General features: G+C 40.6%; 1 non-coding gene across 1 annotated transcript; it reads left to right on the top strand.

Annotated features, from left to right (window-relative positions):
* The first annotated feature begins 12,391 nt into the window (after window positions 1-12,391).
* Window positions 12,392-12,499, top strand: LOC112804875 (small nucleolar RNA R71). Its single transcript, XR_003203493.1, has one exon. It is a non-coding gene; the product is annotated as a small nucleolar RNA R71 (small nucleolar RNA).
* The last annotated feature ends 9,661 nt before the right edge of the window (window positions 12,500-22,160 follow it).

Below are 22,160 nucleotides of genomic sequence, written 5' to 3'. Positions count from 1 at the left end.
CTGGCGTGCCACGCCCAGGTCTGGTGTGCCACACCCAGGTCTGGTGTGCCACACCTCCAATAAGGTCTTCAATCTCTTCTCTATAAGGTTGAACTGGTGTGCCACGCCTTCGATGATACATGACCATTCCCCTCTAGTTTAGTAAGCTGACGTGCCACGCCCAGGTTTCAAGTGGCACTCCCATGATGTGAACAAGTTTGGCGTGCCACGCCTTAAGTCTCAAGTGGCACGCCTTCGATATGGCCTCGTTCCTTTTCTTATGGGTCTTTGCATTAGTGTGCCACACCTTCGAACTAGCGTGCCACACCCTTGTTGGGCTTTATTCTCCCTTGCTAGTCAAGTGAACTGGCGTGCCACGCTCAAACTCAAATGGCACGCCCATAATGGTGTTGTGGGCTCACAAGCTTGGCGTGCCACACCCAGGCTCAAGTGGCATACCCATAATGGTGCTTCCTCTATTCTCCTCTGGTCATTTGCACTGGTGTATCACGCCTTCGACTTGGCATGCCATACCCATTGTGGAGGATAAGGTTGGCATGCCACGCTAAGCTTGGCATGCCACGCCCCTTGCACGTCGTCAAGGATCCTTCTTTGGCCATAATGCCTGGCATGCCACGCACAGAAGTGGCGTGCCATGCCCATAGTAAAACTTGGAGTTCTTTCTCTAGAAAAGATAACTGGTGTGCCATGCCAGGCCTTGGCGTGCCACATCCACTGTAATTCATCAAAGCCTCCTTTCTGGAAATTGCAGTTGGCGTGCCACGCCTGTCGTTGGCGTGCCATGACCATTGTAGCTCTTTATGGAGTCTTATCTGGAAGGTGTAACTGGCATGCCACGCCCACAGTAATCCTTCATGGGCTCTCTCTAGAATTGATAACTGGCGTGTCACGCCCTACTCTGGCGTGTCACTCCCATAGAAGCTCTTCCGCTTTGCTCCCTGGAATTAATAGTTGGCGTGCCACGCCCAGTCAAAATGGTGGCGTTTGCACCAAGTGGCACGCCCAGTACACACACCCATCTCCTTTTTCTTGTTTACTTCCTCTTTTGTTGCTATTTTCACCTGAAATTCAAACAAGACTCATTTCAAAGCAATGTCCTATAAAATTAATCATTTAGTTCATGTAATAGCATCAATTGAATGAGAATTCACCAATTATATAGTCCTTTTAGATAAGAGAAAGAGGTAGATGATATAAATCATCATAACAACAAACTTAAATTTTGCTTGTCCCCAAGCAAATCAATGTGAATTGTTTTTACTTGATTGAGACTTGTCCCTTAAGAGAATGTATTTACAATTAAAGATAGAAGCTAAGTATCAAATCATGTATGGACTTGGTTATTGCTTTCATATCACAATGAACTCTTAGACTTTTGAGGATCTCATTAAATGCTTGCTTCTAAAGCCCTTTCTATTGATTATCACCTTGAAGTAGTAAGAATTGTTATTTTTCCTTTGATTGCTTTATTCCTTTCATTCCTCTTTTGTTTTCTTGATTCACTACGACTCGAAGTGTTTTGTCTCAAGACGACCCTTTAGGTTAAGCTTTCAATTAGCACTCCCAAACCAATTGGTTTTAGGGTACTAGGTGTTGAAACATCCCTAAGAATTTACTTACCAGGTCTCTCTTCTTGACACAGCTTCACCACAAGCATCTACTAGTATCTTGGCTCTTTGAGCTATTTGTTTCTTTTCTTTTATCCTAGTAGTTGACGCTCAGAGCCTTGGGTCTTGCTTACTACTTCTTGGTTCTATGGATATTCAAGGGTCATCCTTGGCATCTACTTGTTATGTCCTCTATGTCTAATTGTTCATTATGAGTTACCCACTTCTAGGTTTTTATTCATGATTACATACTTGTTCCTCATCTCTTAATTTGAATTAGCTCACTTGGGTCTTGGTTTCTTTACTATTGTTTTTCAACAACTCATCATTGATTCTTTGTGGAAACAAATTAATTTTATTGATGCAATGAAAATTTAACAAAAGACATTTTCTTTCTCAATTTAAAGATTGAAACTTAAAGGACTCATAGACAGATTCAAAAATAACAAACAACTAAGATATCAAGACACTACTAGCAGTAAATTCAGAGAATAAATTTCAACCATGGGACTCAACAACCTTTTACTCATCAGCAGCTTCAATGCATAGGCCCCTTCCCCTTATCCTTCTTTATGGAGGACTCATCACCATTCATCTTTGTGGAGGCTCCTTCTTGTGCTTGAGTGCTCCTTAGCTTCCAAAAGCCTAGCCTCCTCATGTAGGTCCTCTCATCCTCCTTGTGCTTGGCCAATATCTCTTCTTACCTAGCACTCAGCTCTTCCATTCCTTGCATGAAGGTTGGATAATTGGGGTTCAAAGTGGCTACCACATTACACAAGTGATTTAGTTTCGCTTGTGTGTTTATGTCATATGGTCTCCTTGATGTGGTCCTAGCCTCAAAGAGGTACCTAAATTCAGCAAGGTTCCTCTGTTGTACTCGTTGTTGCTCCATGATAGTGTTGAAGCTGCCTTGCATTTCTCCCTAATAAAATTGTCCTTGCTGCTCCTTCATATACTCTACACTTCCTTGGAGTTGCTAGGTGCTCTCCTACATTTGCTTCCATTGCTTTTGTTGCTCCTTGATTTGAGTGATGTCTTCTTGTATATGGTTGATGTTCCCTTACATTTGGTGGATGTTCCCTTGCATTTCTTCCCAATTAAAGCCTTCCAGAAATTGTGCTTGAAACTGTGGAATCGGTGCTGGCAGATGTGGATATGGTACTTGAACATATGCTTCTTCTTATTATGGTGGCCCTTGTGGTTCTTGCACATGAACCCTATGTTCTCTGGCTCTTTGTAGTGGGTTGATAGCCACCACTTTCTCCATCTTCTTGGCAATTATTGGCTTGTCTTGCTCAAGTAAGGTCTCGTCTATCACCTTCTCTACTCCAGCCTCATCATACATTCGCTGGATGATGCTTGGGAATGCAAGTCTTGTGCTATTTTTGGTGCTCTTTATCACCCTATGGATGATGGCTACTATCATCTTCCCATATTTATGTTCTCTCTTTTATTATGCTGTAAATCAATACAGCTCTTTCTAAAGTTACCTCCGAAGTGTTGGAGGTGGGGTTGAGGGATCTCCTCACAAAATCAAGCCACCCTCTAGCTTGAGGGCACAAAACTCTTCTCCTCAATTGGTTTGGCCTTCCATCTTTGTCATTGATCTACTGGACATTGAGGACGCATATCTCATTCAAGATTTCTTCAAATCCCATATCAAGTTACTTTACCCTTTCTTCACAGCTTCGATCTGATCTTGTGTGCCTCACTTCCAGCATTCTGTCCAGATTGGCAGGGCTATAGTCAATGTTCTTCCCCCTCACAAAGCTTTGGTAGACCAATGCTTGACCCGGTTGTGGCATGGCGTTGGCATAGAACTCCCTTACTAGGCTTTCCACCACCTTCTTTGGTGGGTTACATAGGATAGCCCAGCCCCTACTGTTGATCTCTATAGTGATTTCCCTATGCTCATCTCTCTCAAGTTGGAAACCAACCTCAGGGATTATTTGTCTCTCACTCACCCACCTATAAAATTGGTTTTGGTGGAAGACTGAGAGAAACTTGACTTCATTGTAGCTTGAAGTGCCAGAGGAAGTTTTTTTGGTCTTTTTCTTCTTTGAACTAGTGGCCTTTGGTAGTGCCATTTGAGTGTGATGAGAGGGGTTAAAAGAGTGATGAAAAGGGTAAAGAAAGAAAGCAAAGCAAGGGTTTACTTTAACACCAAACTTAGGACTTGATTGTCCCAATCAAGAAACCAAGAAAAGAAAAAGAAAGAAAGCAAGAAAGTGGAGAAGGGGGTAGAGAGTTTCGGTGAGAGAAGGGCAGTTTGTAGTGTGGAAAAAAGGGGTGGGAGTGCATTTATATAGAAGGGGAAGAGAATAATCTGGAAGGTGTGAATTGTGGCAAAACTTAATGTTTCCACACTTGGGAGTGGCGCCTAATGTGGGAAGAAGCACCAACCCCAAACTATTCAGCTTTCTTTAGATTTTAGAGTTCCAAAGTGTGAAGTACACTTTGACTCCTTGTCTTGATGAGTGATCAATGTCATGTGGGTCCTACTTCTTCTGAAAATTCAGTTACAACTCTCATTAGTGATGACAAAAATTGCTTCATTTTCCATAATCAAATGGCATTCATTTTGCGTGTCTTTTGGACACCAAACATAGGTTCTTTACATCTAGTAATTGGCTCATGATTGGACTTTATTGTATGCATAATGAGTGGAATAAAATTAATTTTTCACACCTTTCCACTTCCATTCTATGTGTACACAATTAAGTGATCTATTCAATTCTTTTGCCAAGTTAATAGGTGCATTAAAATGCTAAATTAGTGGGTTTAATGTGGACACGCGACTGAATTGTTCATGATGGTGGCCACACCAAACTTAAATTTTTGTCTTATTCTTAAAATTAATCAATTTGTTGTAAGTCCAAAAATTAAGTGCGCTGGAGTATCTCTAGTTGCTTGTTGCAAAAGTGAGTTCCTCCATCACTTATAAGAGCTCTTGGAACCCCAAACCGGCTAAATATGTTATTCCTCAAGAAATTGATCACCACTTTGTTGTCATTTGTTGATGTAGCTATGACCTCTACCCATTTGGACACATAGTCTACAGCCACCAATATGTAATTATTTGAGTATGAAGGTGGGAATGGTCCCACAAAGTCAATCCCCCAAACATCAAACAACTCCAACTCCTTGATGAATCTTTGTGGCATTTCATTCTTCTTGGGTAAGTTCCCAGCTCTTTAACACTCATTACACCTTGTCATAAACTCCTTTGCATCCTTGAGTATAGTAGGCCAAAAAAATCCACACTGCAACACTTTGGCAGCAATCCTTTCTCCACTAAAATGTCCTCCATAGATAGATCCATGGCAATGCCAAAGAACCTCTTGTCCTTCCTCATGAGAGATGCATCTTCTTAGAATCCCATCAGCACAATTCTTGAAGAGGTAAGGCTCATCCCAAATGTAATACTTGGCATCATTGATGAGCTTCCTTCTCAAGTGCTTGTTAATGTTGGAAGGTAGCTCTCCAATGGCCTTGAAGTTGGCTATGTCTGTGAACCATGGAGCCTCTTGAATCATCATCAATTACTCATTCGAGAAGCTCTTATTTACCCCAGGGCTATGTGCTTCATCCCCTTCATGTGGTATCCTTGATAGGTGGTCAGCCACCTTGTTCTCTGCTCCACTTCTATCCTTGATTTCAATGTTGAACCCTTAGAGTAATAGGATCCATCTTATCAGTCTAGGCTTGAATTCTTGCTTGGTTAACAAGTATTTAAGAGCTGCATGGTCAGTAAATACAATGACTTTAGAACCAATGAGGTAAGATCTAAATTTATCAAATGCAAAAACTATAGCAAGGAGTTCTTTTTCTGTGGTGGTGTAGTTCCTTTGGGCTTCATTAAGGACTTTGCTAGCATAATAGATGACATGCACTAGCTTGTCTCTCCTTTGCCCTACGCACAGCACCAATAGCAAAATCTGAGGCATCACACATCAATTCAAAAGGTAAATCCCAGCTAGGTTGTGCTATAATAGGTGCAGAGGAAAGCTTCCTTTTAAGCTCATCAAAAGCTTGCATACATTCTTTATCAAAGATAAAAGGTACATTAGAGACAAGTAAGTTACTTAAAAGTTTGGAAATTTTTTAAAAGTCTCTAATGAACCTTCTATAGAACCCAGCATGTTGCAAGAAACTCCTAATTGCTTTGACATTGTAAGGTGGGGGATAACTTCTCAATCACTTTCACCTTGTCTCTATCTACCTCTATGCATTTCTTAGAGATTTTGTGGCCAAAGACTATCCCTTCGGTAACCTGGTGCACGAAATTGTGATCTCAATGGTGCCAACAACTTGGTACGCACATTGTAATCTCAACTCTTTTTCACAACTTTACACAACTAATCAGCAAGTGCACTGGGTCGTCCAAGTAATAAACCTTACATTAGTAAGGGTCGATCCCACGGAGATTGTCGGCTTGAAACAAGCTATGGACATCTTGTAAATCTTGGTCAGGCAGACACAAATGGTTATAGAGTTTTGATAATTAAAAGATAAATAAAACATAAAATAAAGATAGAGATACTTATGCAATTCATTGGTGGGAATTTCAGATAAGTGGTGCGCGAAATTGTGAACACTACTTTTCATAACTCTCATAATCCCCGGTCATGAACCCCAAAAACTTGGTGTTCAATACCATGGCATTAACACAACTTCGCACAACTAACCAGCAAGTGCACTGGGTCGTCCAAGTAATAAACCTTACGCGAGTAAGGGTCGATCCCACGGAGATTGTTAGTATGAAGCAAGCTATGGTCATCTTGTAAATCTTAGTCAGGCAAACTCAAATGGATATGGTGATGAACGCATAAAAACATAAAGATAAAGATAGAGGTACTTATGTAATTCATTGGTAGGAACTTCAGATAAGCGCATGAAGATGCCTTCCCTTCCGTCTCTCTGCTTTCCTACTGTCTTCATCCAATCCTTCTTACTCCTTTCCATGGCAAGCTCATGTAGGGTTTCACTGTTGTCAATGGCTACCTCCCATCCTCTCAGTGATTACGTCGCCTATGCTCTGTCACAGCATGGATAATCATCTGTCGGTTCTCGGTCAGGCCGGAATAGAATCCATCGATTCTTTTGCGTCTGTCACTAACGCCCCGCCTGCTAGGAGTTTGAAGCACGTCACAGTCATTCAATCATTGAATCCTACTCAGAATACCACAGACAAGGTTAGACCTTCCGGATTCTCTTGAATGCCGCCATCAGTTCTAGCCTATACCACGAAGACTCTGATCTCACGGAATGGTTGGCTCGGTTGTCAGGCGAGCACTTGGTTGTCAGGCGATCAACCATGCATTGTGCAATCAGGAATCCAAGAGATATTCACCCAATCGAAGGTAGAACAGAGGTGGTTGTCAGTCACATGTTCATAGGTGAGAATGATGATGAGTGTCACGGATCATCACATTCATCAAGTTGAAGAACAAGTGATATCTTAGAACAAGAACAAGCGGAATTGAATGGAAGAACAATAGTAATTGCATTAATACTCGAGGTACAGCAGAGCTCCACACCTTAATCTATGGTGTGTAGAAACTCCACCGTTGAAAATACATAAGAACAAGGTCTAGGCATGGCCGAATGGCCAGCCTCCCAATGAGGGTTCAATCATAAAAACATGATCAAAAGCTCTCTAATACAATAGTAAAAGGTCCTACTTATAGAAAACTAGTAGCCTAAGGTTTACAGAAATGAGTAAATGACATAAAAATCCACTTCCGGGCCCACTTGGTGTGTGCTTGGGCTGAGCAATGAAGCATTTTCGTGTAGAGACTCTTCTTGGAGTTAAACGCCAGCTTTAGTGCCAGTTTGGGCGTTTAACTCCCATTTGGGTGCCAGTTCCAGCGTTTAACGCTGGGATTTCTGAGGGTGACTTTGAACGCCGGTTTGGGCCATCAAATCTTGGGCAAAGTATGAACTATCATATATTTCTGGAAAGCCCAGGATGTCTACTTTCCAACGCCGTTGAGAGCGCGCCAATTGGGCTTCTGTAGCTCCAGAAAATCCACTTTGAGTGCAGGGAGGTCAGAATCCAACAGCATCTGCAGTCCTTTTTGATCTCTTAATCAGATTTTTGCTCAGGTCCCTCAATTTCAGCCAGAAAATACCTGAAATCACAGAAAAACACACAAACGCATAGTAAAGTCCAGAAAAGTGAATTTTAACTAAAAACTAATAAAAATATACTAAAAACTAACTAGATCATACTAAAAACATACTAAAAACAATGCCAAAAAGCGTACAAATTATCCGCTCATCACAACACCAAACTTAAATTGTTGCTTGTCCTCAAGCAACTGAAAACCAAATAAGATAAAAAGAAGAGAATATGCAATGAATCCCAAAAACATCTGTGAAGATCAGTATTAATTAGATGAGCGGGGCTTTTAGCTTTTTGCCTCTGAATAGTTTTGGCATCTCACTCTATCCTTTGAAATTCAGAATGATTGGCTTCTTTAGGAACTTAGAATCCAGATAGTGTTATTGATTCTCCTAGTAGAGTATGATGATTCTTGAACATAGCTACTTATTGAGTCTTGGTTGTGGCCCAAAGCACTCTGTCTTCCAGTATTACCACCGGATACATACATGCCACAGACACATAATTGGGTGAACCTTTTCAGATTGTGACTCAGCTTTGCTAGAGTCCCCAACTAGAGGTGTCCAGGGTTCTTAAGCACACTCTTATTGCCTTGGATCACAACTTTATTTTTTTTCTTTCTTTCTTCTCTTTTTTTTCGTTTTTTTTCTTTTTCTCTTTTTTTTCGATTTTTTTTTGAATAGTAATGCTTTTTCTTGCTTCAAGAATCATTGTAATGATTTTTCAGATCCTCAGTAACATGTCTCCTTTTTCATCATTCTTTCAAGAGCCAACATTCATGAACCACAAATTCAAGATACATATGCACTGTTTAAGCATACATTCAGAAAACAAAAATATTGCCACCACATCACAATAATTAAACTGTTATAAAATTCAAAATTCATGCACTTCTTTCCTTTTCAATTGAGCACGTTTTATTCAAGAAAGGTGATGGATTCATAGGACATTCATAACTTTAAGGGATAGACACTAAGACACTAATGATCACAAGACACAAACATGGACAAACATAAGCATAAAATTCGAAAAACAGAAGAATAAAGAACAAGGAAATCAAAGAACGGGTCCACCTTAGTGATGGCGGCTCTTTCTTCCTCTTGAAGATCCTATGGAGTGCTTGAGCTCCTCAATGTCTCTTCCTTGTCTTTGTTGCTCCTCTCTCATGAGTCTTTGATCTTCTCTAATCTCATGGAGGATGATGCATCCCTTGAGGAATCTCAGGGATTTCATGATGAGTAGGGTCTCTTGTGTGCTCCATCCTCTTCTTAGTGATGGGCTTGTCCTCATCAATGGGGATGTCTCCCTCTATGTCAACTCCAACTGAATAACAGAGGTGACAAATGAGATGAGGGAAGGCTAACCTTGCTAAGGTAGAGGACTTGTCCACCACCTTATAGAGTTCTTGGGCTATAACCTCATGAACTTCTATTTCTTCTCCAATCATGATGCTATGGATCATGATAGCCCGGTCTAATGTAACTTCGGACCGGTTGCTAGTGGGAATGATTGAGCGTTGGATGAACTCCAACCATCCTCTAGCCACGGGTTTGAGGTCATGCCTTCTCAATTGAACCGGCTTTCCTCTTGAATCTCTCTTCCATTGGGCGCCCTCTTCACATATGACTGTGAGGACTTGGTCCAACCTTTGATCAAAGTTGACCCTTCTAGTGTAAGGATGTTCATCTCCTTGCATCATAGGCAAGTTGAACGCCACCCTCACACTTTCCGGACTAAAATCCAAGTATTTCCCCCGAACCATAGTAAGATAATTCTTTGGATTCGGGTTCACACTTTGGTCATGGTTCTTGGTGATCCATGCATTGGCATAGAACTCTTGAACCATCAAGATTCTGACTTGTTGAATGGGGTTGGTAAGAACTTCCCAACCTCTTCTTCGGATCTCATGTCGGATCTCCGGATATTCACTCTTTTTGAGTGAAAAAGGGACCTCGAGGATCACCTTCTTCAAGGCCACAACTTCATAGAAGTGGTCTTGATGCACCCTTGAGATGAATCTCTCCATCTCCCATGACTCGGAGGTGGAAGCTTTTGCCTTCCCTTTCCTCTTTCTAGAGGTTTCTCCGGCCTTGGATGCCATAAATGGTTATGGAAAAACAAAAAGCAATGCTTTTACCACACCAAACTTAAAATGTTTGCTCGTCCTCGAGCAAAAGAAGAAAGAAGAGAGTAGAAGAAGAAGAAATGAGGGGAAAGGGAATGGCTTTAATTTTCGGCCAAGAAGGGGAGAAGCGGTGTGTATGTTGTGTGAAAATGAAGGAGTGAAGGAGGGTTTATATAGGAGAGGGGGAAAGGGATGTTCGGCCATTTGAGGGTGGGTTTGGGTGGGAAAGTGGTTTGAATTTGAATGGTGAGGTAGGTGGGGTTTTATGAAGGATGGATGTGAGTGGTGAAGAGAAAGATGAGATTTGATAGGTGAGGGATTTTTGGGGAAGAGGTGTTGAGGTGATTGGTGAAGAAGAGAGAGAGTGGTAGGGTAGGTGGGGATCCTGTGGGGTCCACAGATCCTGAGGTGTCAAGGAAAAGTCATCCCTGCACCAAATGGCATGCAAAATCACGTTTTGTGCTATTTCTGGCGTTAAACGCCGGGCTGGTGCCCATTTCTGGCGTTTAACGCCAGCTTCTTGCCCCTTTCTGGCGTTTAACGCCAGTCTGGTGCCCCTTTCTGGCGTTAAACGCCCAAAATGGTGCCAGACTGGGCGTTAAACGCCCAACAGCTAACCTCACTGGCGTTTAAACGCCAGTGGGTGCGTCCTCCAGGGTGTGCTGTTTTTCTTCCTATTTTTCATTCTGTTTTTGCTTTTTTCATTGATTTTGTGACTTCTCATGATCATCAACCTACAAAAAAAAAAAATAACAAAATAAAATAGATAAAATATAACATTGGGTTGCCTCCCAACAAGCGCTTCTTTAATGTCAGTAGCTTGACAGAGGACTCTCATGGAGCCTCACAGATACTCAGAGCCATGTTGGAACCTCCCAACACCAAACTTAGAGTTTGAATGTGGGGGTTCAACACCAAACTTAGAGTTTGGTTGTGGCCTCCCAACACCAAACTTAGAGTTTGACTGTGGGGGCTCTGTTTGGCTCTGTTTTGAGAGAAGCTCTTCATGCTTCCTCTCCATGATGACAGAGGGATATCCTTGAGCCTTAAACACCAAGGATTCTTCATTCACTTGAATGATCAACTCTCCTCTATCAACATCAATCATAGCCTTTGCTGTGGCTAGGAAGGGTCTGCCAAGGATGATGGATTCATCCATGCACTTCCCGGTCTCTAGGACTATGAAATCAGTAGGGATGTAATGGTCTTCAACTTTAACCAGAACATCTTCTACAAGTCCATGGGCTTGTTTTCTTGAATTGTCTGCCATCTCTAGTGAGATTTTTGCAGCTTGCATCTCAGAGATCCCTAACTTCTCCATTACAGAGAGAGGCATGAGGTTTACACTTGACCCTAAGTCACACAAGGCCTTCTTGAAGGTCATGGTGCCTATGGTACAAGGTATTGAAAACTTCCCAGGATCCTATCTCTTTTGAGGCAGTTTCTGCCTAGACAAGTTATCCAGTTCCTTGGTGAGCAAAGGAGGTTCATCCTCCCAAGTCTCATTTCCAAACAACTTGTCATTTAGCTTCATGATTGCTCCAAGGTATTTAGCAACTTGCTCCTCAGTGACATACTCATCCTCTTCAAAGGAAGAATACTCATCAGAGCTCATGAATGGCAGAAGTAAGTCCAATAGAATCTCTATGGTCTCATTTTGAGCCTCAGATTCCCATGGTTCCTCATTGGGGAACTCATTGGAGGCCAGTGGACGCCCACTGAGACCTTCCTCAGTGGCGTTCACTGCCTCTTCCTCCTCTCCAAATTCGGCCATGTTGATGGCCTTGCACTCTCCTTTTGGATTTTCTTCTGTATTGCTTGGGAGAGTACTAGGAGGGAGTTCAGTAATCTTCTTGCTCAGCTGACCCATTTGTCCTTCCAAATTTCTAATGGAGGACCTTGTTTCAGTCATGAAACTTTGAGTGGTTTTGATTAGATCAGAGACCATGGTTGCTAAGTCAGAGGTATTTTGCTTAGAACTCTCTGTCTGTTGCTGAGAAAATGATGGAAAAGGCTTGCTATTGCTGAACCTGTTTCTTCTACCATTATTGTTATTGAAACCTTGTTGAGGTCTCTGTTGATCCTTCATGAAAGATTTGGATGATTCCTCCATGAAGGATTATAGGTGTTTCCATAGGGTTCTCCCATGTAATTCACCTCTTCCATTGAAGGGTTCTCAGGATCATAAGCTTCTTCCTCAGACGAAGCTTCCTTAGTACTGCTTGGTGCATTTTGTATTCCAGACAGACTTTGAGAAATCATATTGACTTGTTGGGTCAATATTTTATTCTGAGCCAAAATGGCATTCAGAGTGTCAATCTCAAGAACTCCTTTCTTCTGACTAGTCCCATTGTTCACAGGATTTCTTTCAGAAGTGTACATGAATTGGTTATTTGCAACCATTTCAATCATTTCTTGAGCTTCAGTAGGCGTCTTCTTCAGATGAAGAGATCCTCCAGAAGAGCTATCCAAAGACATCTTGGATAGTTCAGAGAGACCATCATAGAAAATACCTATGATGCTCCATTCAGAAAGCATATCAGAAGGACACTTTCTGATTAATTGTTTGTATCTTTCCCAAGCTTCATAGAGGGATTCTCCTTCCTTCTGTCTGAAGGTTTGGACTTCCACTCTAAGCTTACTCAATTTTTGAGGTGGAAAGAACTTTGCCAAGAAGGCATTGACTAGCTTTTCCCAAGAGTCCAGACTTTCTTTAGGTTGAGAGTCCAACCATGTCCTAGCTCTGTCTCTTACAGCAAAAGGGAATAGCATAAGTCTGTAGACCTCAGGGTCAACCCCATTAGTCTTGACTGTGTCACAGATTTGCAAGAACTCAGCTAAAAACTGATGAGAATCTTCCAATGGAAGTCCATGGAACTTGCAATTCTGTTGCATTAGAGAAACTAGTTGAGGCTTAAGCTCAAAGTTGTTTGCTCTAATGGCAGGGATAGAGATGCTTCTCCCATAGAAATCGGGAGTAGGTGCAGTGAAGTCACCCAGCACCTTCCTTGCATTGTTGTCATTGTTGTTTTCGGCTGCCATGTGTTCTTTTTCTTTGAAGAATTCGGTCAGGTCCTCTAAAGAGAGTTGTGCTTTGGCTTCTCTTAGCTTTCTCTTCAAGGTCCTTTCAGGTTCAGGATCAGCTTCAACAAGAATGCCTTTATCTTTGCTCCTGCTCATATGAAAGAGAAGAGAACAAGAAAATGTGGAATCCTCTATGTCACAGTATAGAGATTCCTTTAGGTGTCAGAGGAAAAGAAGAGTAGAAGACAGAAGTAGAAAATTCGAACTTATCAAAGGGATGGAGTTCGAATTTTGCATCAAGGGATAATGTTAGTCCATAAATAGAAGGATGTGAGAAGAATGGAAGTGATTTTCGAAAATTAAGTAAAAAATTTGAAAACATTTTTGAAAAACATTACTTAATTTTCGAAAATGAAAGTGGGAAAGAAATAAAATGATTTTTTTGAAAAAGATTTTGAAATTAGAAATCAAGAAGATTTGATTGAAAATTATTTTGAAAAAGATGTGGTTAAGAAAATATGATTAGTTTTAAAAAGATGTGATTGAGAAGATATGATTTGAAAAACATTTTAAAAAGATTTGATTTTGAAAAATTAAAACCTTGACTAACAAGAAAAGATATGATTCAAACATTAAACCTTCCTCAACAGAAAAGGCAACATACTTGAAATGTTGAATCAAATCATTAATTGATAGCAAGTATTTTTAAAAAATAGAAAGAAATTGATTTTGAAAAAGATTTGATTGAAAAATTGATTTGAAAAAGGTTTGATTTTAAAAAGATTTTGAAAACCCTAAAAAAAATTGATTTGAAAACAAAATCTTCCCCCTTGTGCCATCCTGGCGTTAAACGCCCAGAATGGTGCACATTCTGGCGTTTAACGCCCAAAACTATACCCTTTTGGGCGTTAAACGCCCAACCAGGTACCCTGGCTGGCGTTTAAATGCCAGTCTGTCCTTCTTCACTGGGCGTTTTTGAACGCCCAGCTTTTTCTGTGTAATTCCTCTGCTGTATGTTCTGAATCTTCAATTCTCTGTATTATTAACTTGAGAAGACACAAATTAAAAATATTTTTGGATTTTTTTTTAATAAGGACAAATCAAAATGCAACAAGAATTAAATAACAATGCAAGACACCAAACTTAGCAGTTTGTATACTACTGACACTAATGAGAATGCATATGAGACACACAAAACACTCAAGTCAATAGAATTCAAAGATCAGAGCAAGAAATCATCAAGAATTACTTGAAGATCCTTAAGACACATGAATGCATGCAGTTGACACCAAACTTAAGATGAGACACTAGACTCAAGCAAGAAATTTTTGGATTTTATGATTTTTTTGATTTTTTTTTTTCGAAAATTAAGTGGAAAAAGATATCAAAATTCTTAATGAGAATTCCAGGAATCAGTGCAATACTAGTCTAAGACTCCGGTCCAGGAATTAGACATGGCTTCACAGCCAGCCAAGCTTTCAAGGAAAGCTTCGGTAACACTAGACATGGCCAATGGCCAGCCAAGCCTTAGCAGATCACTGCTCCAAAAGCAAGATTGATAAAAATCAACAAGCTCTTGTGATGATAAGTTGAAACCTCGGTCCAATGAGATTAGACATGGCTTCTCAGCCAGCCAGACTTCAACAAATCATCATGAAACTCTAGAATTCCTCTTCAAGAATTTCGAAAAAAAATACCTAATCTAAGCAACAAGATGAACCTTCAGTTGTCCAAACTAAACAATCCCCGGCAACGGCGCCAAAAACTTGGTGCGCGAAATTGTGACCACTACTTTTCACAACTCTCATAATCCCCGGTCATGAACCCCAAAAACTTGGTGTTCAATACCATGGCATTAACACAACTTCGCACAACTAACCAGCAAGTGCACTGGGTCGTCCAAGTAATAAACCTTACGCGAGTAAGGGTCGATCCCATGGAGATTGTTAGTATGAAGCAAGCTATGGTCATCTTGTAAATCTTAGTCAGGCAAACTCAAATGGATATGGTGATGAACGCATAAAAACATAAAGATAAAGATAGAGGTACTTATGTAATTCATTGGTAGGAACTTCAGATAAGCGCATGAAGATGCCTTCCCTTCCGTCTCTCTGCTTTCCTACTGTCTTCATCCAATCCTTCTTACTCCTTTCCATGGCAAGCTCATGTAGGGTTTCACCGTTGTCAATGGCTACCTCCCATCCTCTCAGTGATTACGTCGCCTATGCTCTGTCACAGCATGGATAATCATCTGTCGGTTCTCGGTCAGGCCGGAATAGAATCCATCGATTCTTTTGCGTCTGTCACTAACGCCCCGCCCTCAGGAGTTTGAAGCTCGTCACAATCATTCAATCATTGAATCCTACTCAGAATACCACAGACAAGGTTAGACCTTCCGGATTCTCTTGAATGCCGCCATCAGTTCTAGCCTATACCACGAAGATTCCGGTTAAAGAATCCAAGAGATATCCACCCAATCTAAGGTAGAACGGAGGTGGTTGTCAGGCACACGTTCATAGGTGAGAATGATGATGAGTGTCACGGATCATCACATTCATCAAGTTGAAGAACAAGTGATATCTTGGAACAAGAACAAGCGGAATTGAATAAGAGAACAATAGTAATTGCATTAATACTCGAGGTACAGCAGAGCTCCACACCTTAATCTATGGTGTGTAGAAACTCCACCGTTGAAAATACATAAGAACAAGGTCTAGGCATGGCCGAATGGCCAGCCTCCCAATGAGGGTTCAATCATAAAAACATGATCAAAAGCTCTCTAATACAATAGTAAAAGGTCCTACTTATAGAAAACTAGTAGCCTAAGGTTTACAGAGATGAGTAAATGACATAAAAATCCACTTCCGGGCCCACTTGGTGTGTGCTTGGGCTGAGCAATGAAGCATTTTCGTGTAGAGACTCTTCTTGGAGTTAAACGCCAGCTTTAGTGCCAGTTTGGGCGTTTAACTCCCATTTGGGTGCCAGTTCCAGCGTTTAACGCTGGGATTTCTGAGGGTGACTTTGAACGCCGGTTTGGGCCATCAAATCTTGGGCAAAGTATGAACTATCATATATTGCTGGAAAGCCCAGGATGTCTACTTTCCAACGCCGTTGAGAGCGCGCCAATTGGGCTTCTGTAGCTCCAGAAAATCTACTTCGAGTGCAGGGAGGTCAGAATCCAACAGCATCTGCAGTCCTTTTTGGTCTCTTAATCAGATTTTTGCTCAGGTCCCTCAATTTCAGCCAGAAATTACCTGAAATCACAGAAAAACACACAAACTCATAGTAAAGTCCAGAAAAGTGAATTTTAACTAAAAACTAATAAAAATATACTAAAAACTAACTAGATCATACTAAAAACATACTAAAAACAATGCCAAAAAGCGTACAAATTATCTGCTCATCAATAAGCGTATAGAGATGTGTTGTTCCTTCTGAATCTCTGCTTTCCTATTGCCTTTATTCAATCCTTCATACTCCTTTCTATTGCAAGTTGTATGTTGGGTGTCACCGTTGTTAATGGCTACTTCCCGTCCTCTCAGTGAAAATTGTCCTCTCTACAAGAAAAAGGCATCCTTTCCTGGCGTTAAACGCCAAGCTATAACCTGTTTCTGGCGTTTAATGCCAGTTTGTTGCTTCTTTCTGGCGTTTAACGCCAGTCTAGTGCTTTTTTCTGGCGTTTAACGCCCAGAATGGTGCCAGACTGTGCGTTAAACGCCCAATCTGCTACCCTTACTGGCGTTTAAACGCTAGTAAGTTTCTCTTCCAGAGTGTGCTGTTTTTAATGTTATTTTTTATTTTTCTTTAATCTTTGCAGTTGTTTTTGTGACTCCACATGATCATCAACCTAAAAAAATAAAATAAAATTGGGTTGCCTCTCAATAAGCACTTCTTTAATGTCAATAGCTTGACAGTGAGCTCTCATGGAGCTTCACAGATGTTCAGAGAGCATTGTTGGGACCTCCCAACACCAAATTTAGAGTTTGAATATGGGGGTTTAACACCAAACTTAGAGTTTGGTTGTGGACTCCCAACACCAAACTTAGAGTTTGACTGTGGGGGCTTTATTTGACTCTGCATTGAGACAAGCTTTTCTTGCTTCCTCTCCATGGTTGTCAATGGCTACTTCCCGTCCTCTCAGTGAAAATGGTCCTCCACGGTTTCTGTACGACTAATCAACTGTCGGATTTCTCGTCTCGGATGAAAAATACCATGCACAGATATCGTATGGCTAATCAGCTGTGGGTTCTTGATCATGTAGGAATAGGATTTACTATCCTTTTGCGTCTGTCACTATGCCCTACAGTCACGAGTTTGAAGCTCGTCACAGTCATCCCTTCCGAGATCCTACTCGGAATACCATAGACAAAGTTTAGACTTTTCGGATCTCAGGAATGCTGCCAATTGATTCTAGCCTATACCATAAAGATTCTAATCTCGGATTCAGATGCCCCATTGTCTGAGGGGAGTCAATGTGAATCGTTGATTAGAAACCCAAGAAATACACACTCTAGCTTTTGCAGGTAGAACGGAAGTGTTTGTTAAGCACGCGTTCATAAGTGAGAATGGTGATGAGTGTCACGGATCATCACATTCATCAGGTTAAAGTGCGAGTGAACATCTTAGAATAAGAATAAGCATGAATTGAATAGAAGAACAATGGTACTTTGCATTAATACTCGAGGAACAGCAAAGCTACGCACCTTAATCTATGGTGTGTAGAAACTCCACCGTTGAAAATACATAAGTGATAATGGTGTTCATTGGCTTCGGCCCCAGAGAGGGAACCAGAATAACCAAGACCGATCCAAGGACTAAACGTCCAAAGATGACTAATACAATAGTAAAAAGTTCTATTTATACTAAACTAGTTACTAGGGTTACAAAAACAAGTAAATGATGCAGAAATCCACTTCCGGGCCTACTTGGTGTGTGCTTGGGCTGAGCATTGAAGCTTTCATGTGTAGAGGCCTTCTTTGAAGTTAAACGCCAGTTTGCAGCTTGTTTCTGGCGTTTGACTCTAGCTTACAACTTGTTTCTGGCGTTTAACGCCAGAATAGGGCAGAAAGCTGGCGTTGAACGCCAGTTTGCCTTGTTTAAACACGGGCAAAGTATGGACTATTATATATTGCTGGAAAGCCCTGAATGTCTACTTTCCAACGCAATTAAGAGCGCGCCATTTGGATTTCTGTAGCTCTAAAAAATCTATTTCGAGTGTAGGGAGGTTAGAATCCAACAGCATCAGCAGTCCTTTTTCAGCCTCTGAATCAGATTTTTGTTCAGGTCCCTCAATTTCAGCCAAAAAATACCTGAAATCACAGAAAAACACACAAACTCATAGTAAAGTTCAGAAATGTGAATTTTGCTTAAAAACTAATAAAAATATACTAAAAATTGAATACAACATACTAAAAACTATATAAAAATAATGCCAAAAAGCGTATAAATTATCCGCTCATCATAACCATAAAATGACACTTTTCTCAGTTCAAAACTAGGTTAGTCTCTTGGCATCTCTTGAGCACTAAGGCAAGATGGTGTAAGCAATTACGAAAGGAGTCACCAAACACTAAAAAATCATCCATGAAGACCTCAATAAACCTTTCAACCATATCAAAAAAATGGACAACATGCACCTTTGGAATGTGGTAGGTACATTGCACAAACCAAAGGGCATACGTCTATATGCAAAAAAACCATAAGGGCAAGTGAAAGAAGTCTTCTCTTGGTCTTTAGGATCCACTACAATATAATTGTAGCTTGAGTATCCATCCAAGAAACAATAGTACTCATGTCTAGCAAGCCTCTCTAACATTTGATCCATGAATGGTAGAGGAAAATGGTCCTTCCTTATGGCTTCATTGTGCTTTCTGTAGTCTATACACATGCGCAATCCAGTCACTGTTCTTGTTGGTATCAACTTATTTCTTTCATTTGGAACAACTGTGATTCCTCCTTTCTTGGGGACTACTTCAACAGGGCTCACCCAAGGGCTGTCTAAGATTGGGTAAATTACCCCTGCTTGCCACAACTTCAGCACTTCTTTTTGCACCACTTCCTTCATTGTTGGATTCAATCTTTGTTGTGGCTGTATTGAGTGCTTGGCATCCTCCTCAAGAAGGATTTTATGCATGCACATTGAAGGGCTAATCCCCTTAAAAACTTAAAGTGTCTACCCTATGGCATCCTTGTGTTTTTTCAACACCTTAATAAGCTCTTCTTCTTGTTCCTTGCTCAAGGCTGAATTAATAATCACTGGAAAAGTGTTATTGCTCCCCAAGTAAGCATACTTCAAGCATGGGGGCAAGGTCTTCAACTCCAACTTTGGTGCTTCTATTTCTTCCTTGTTTGTCTTGTCTAGCATGACTGAGCCTTCCATGGTTTCTTGTGGTAGCTCACCATATGATGTTTGTTCCTCTTGTTCAATTGCATCTTCAAGTTTGTCTTCTTCTAGGGTAACTCATTGCAGTGAAAATGTTGAAAACCATATTTTCTTTATGCAGCCTTAGGACTAACTCTCCCTTTTGCACATCAATTATCGCCCCAGCTGTTGTTAAGAATGGACTCCCAAGTATGATTGATGCATTAGCCTCTTCTTTCGTATCAAGCATTACAAAATCAATTGGGAAGATGAACTCTCCCACCTTAACCAACAAGTCCTCCACCACTCCATCGGGAAACTTGAATGTCCTATCAGCTAGTTGAAGTGCCATTCTTGTTAGTTTGGCTTCTTCAATTCTCATTCTCTTTATCATGGCCAAGGACATAACGTTGATGCTAGCTCCCAGATCACACAATGCTTTCTCAATGCTAATATCCCCTATAATGTAAGGGATTTGAAAGCTCCCAGGATCCTTTACCTTTTGGGGAAGCTTCTTTTATATGATGGCACTACATTCCTCTGTGAGCACCACAATTTTCTTTTCTCCCCAGTTTATTTTCTTAGTCATGAGCTCTTTTAGGAACTTGGCATAGAGTGGCATTTGTTCTAGTGCTTCAGCAAAAGGTATGTTAATTTAAAGCTTCTTAAAGACCTCCAAGAACCTAGAAAACTAGCTATCTTTCCATCTTTTTCATCCTTTGTGGGTATGGTGCCTTTGGTACATAGGGCTTTAAAACTTGTTTTAGTGGGGCTGGAGCATGTATCACTTCTTCCTTCTTGATTTCTGAGTCATTGGCAGCTTCTTCTTCCTGCAAGTTGTGGCTTGAGGATGCCTCTTTTACCACTTTCCCACTTCTTAATGTGATGGCCTTGTATTCCCCTCTTGGTTTAGTCATGGTATCGCTTGGGAATGCATTTGTGAACATTGGTATCTGCTTGGATAAGTATCCAAATTATGTTTCCAGTTTTGTGATTGCTGCCCCTTGGTTCTTTATGTTAGACCTAGCGTCCTCTTGGTATGCATCTATCTTTTTTCAGCTTGTACTTGTCTATCTGCAAAAGTAGCAATATCCCCTGCTAATCGTGCCATCATGGCCTCCAATCTTGCAAAATTGTCACTGTCATCACAAGGTTGTGGGGTTGGGAATGATACATTTTGAGAATGGTTGTAGTGTGATTGTTGGTTAGAGTAGTAGAGAGCATTACGTGAGTTGTGGTAGGATCTATGATTGTTAGATTGATGGTTCGGGTTGTTATATGATTAGAGTGGTATGGTTTGTGGTCTTGGTTATGATTTTGTTGGTTTTCCCACCCAAAATTTGGGTGGTTCTTCCATCCTGAGTTGTAGGTTTTATGATTAGGATCATATGGTTGTCTAGATAAATTGTTCACATAGTTGCCATGCTCCCATTCACATTCAACTTCTGGGCTAGCTCCTTCTTGCACTAATGCTTGGGTGTTGATTACTGAGACTTGATTCTTCTCTATTTGCTTGGATAGAGCTGCCAATTGAGCTGTGATCACCTTGTTTTGAGCCAGCAGAGCATCCATCTGGTTCAGCTCCATTACTCCTCTCCTTGGGTTTCTATCGAAAGCATAGAAATACTCATTATCAGCCACAGTTTTTATGATATCTATGGCCTCTTCAATAGTCTTCTTGGTATTGAGAGAGCCTCCTGAAAAGTGATCTAAGACCTTCTTTGACTCTTAAGACAATCCTTCATAGAAAATGTGCAGATGTACACATTCATTGAACATCTCTGAAGGGCACCTTCTTGTCAACTCTTTTTATATCTCCCATGCTTCATAGAGAGTCTCTCCATCTTGTTGTCTAAATGTTTGTTCCTCAGTCCTCAACTTGATAACTTTTTAGGGAAAGTAGAATTTTTCCAAGAACTTATTCACACCCTTTCCTAAGTTGTCAAACTCTCCTTTAGAAAGGATTCCAGCCACATAGATGTTTTATTCCTAAGAGAAAAGGGGACCAAAAGTAGTCTATAGGTGTCAGGGTGAACACCATTAGCCTTCACTATGTCACAAATTCTCAAGAATATGGTTAGATGTTGATTTGGATCTTCTTGAGCATTTCCTCCAAATGAACAGTTATTCTGAACAAGAGTGATTAGCTGTGTGATGGAAAGATTACCGACGTCTAGAATTTTCGTCAGTAAGAAGATCAAATCATTGTCATAGTATAGCCCTAGACCGACAAATAATCTTCTTGATCAAATTTTGATTTGGTTGTCACAAAGTTCAACCCCAATAAAAGTAAACCGAAGTATTCAAACCTCGGGTTATCTCACAAGGAATGAGCAAACATGTGCATCAATATTGGTTAGAATTTCGGGATTAGGAGTCATAAACAAGAATTTAAACTACTAAACTTAACATGCAATGAATTTTAAAGTGCAAAGAACTAAGTCAAAGCAACTAAAGCTAAGCATAAGAGAATGGAATCTAACAAGATAACATATAAAGCTACTTCTATTCTAAGACTAAGCAAGTAACTACTATAACAAGAATCAAGCAACTAGGATTTTTGGGTTTCAAATATGAATAATAAAAGGAACTCTTGGCTAGGCATGGGAATTGGGGTCACTATCCTTGTCTAATAACCATATCTTGACAATTATGAGGAACCAAGCTCATTAAGTCTACTTCTATGCTTGAAATACGTATAATGTCTATTTCAACACTTGAAGTATGTCAAATGGCTTGATCAATCTCAACACATAAGTCCCAATCCAACTACTAATTGGCTTAGTAGTAGATTGGTGTCAATGGGTATCAATTTGACCACTAGGATTCTCAAATCCCAAATCCATTAGACCCAATGACTCAAGTTTACCTAATCTCCTTAGCCTAGGCCAAGAGTAAAAAAACTACTCCTAATCA

Source organism: Arachis hypogaea, chromosome 5 (assembly GCF_003086295.3).
Source record: "Arachis hypogaea cultivar Tifrunner chromosome 5, arahy.Tifrunner.gnm2.J5K5, whole genome shotgun sequence".
Taxonomy (NCBI): Eukaryota; Viridiplantae; Streptophyta; class Magnoliopsida; order Fabales; family Fabaceae; genus Arachis; species Arachis hypogaea.
The sequence above is the reverse complement of the archived record's forward strand: the minus strand, read 5'-3'. Positions and strand labels throughout refer to the sequence as shown.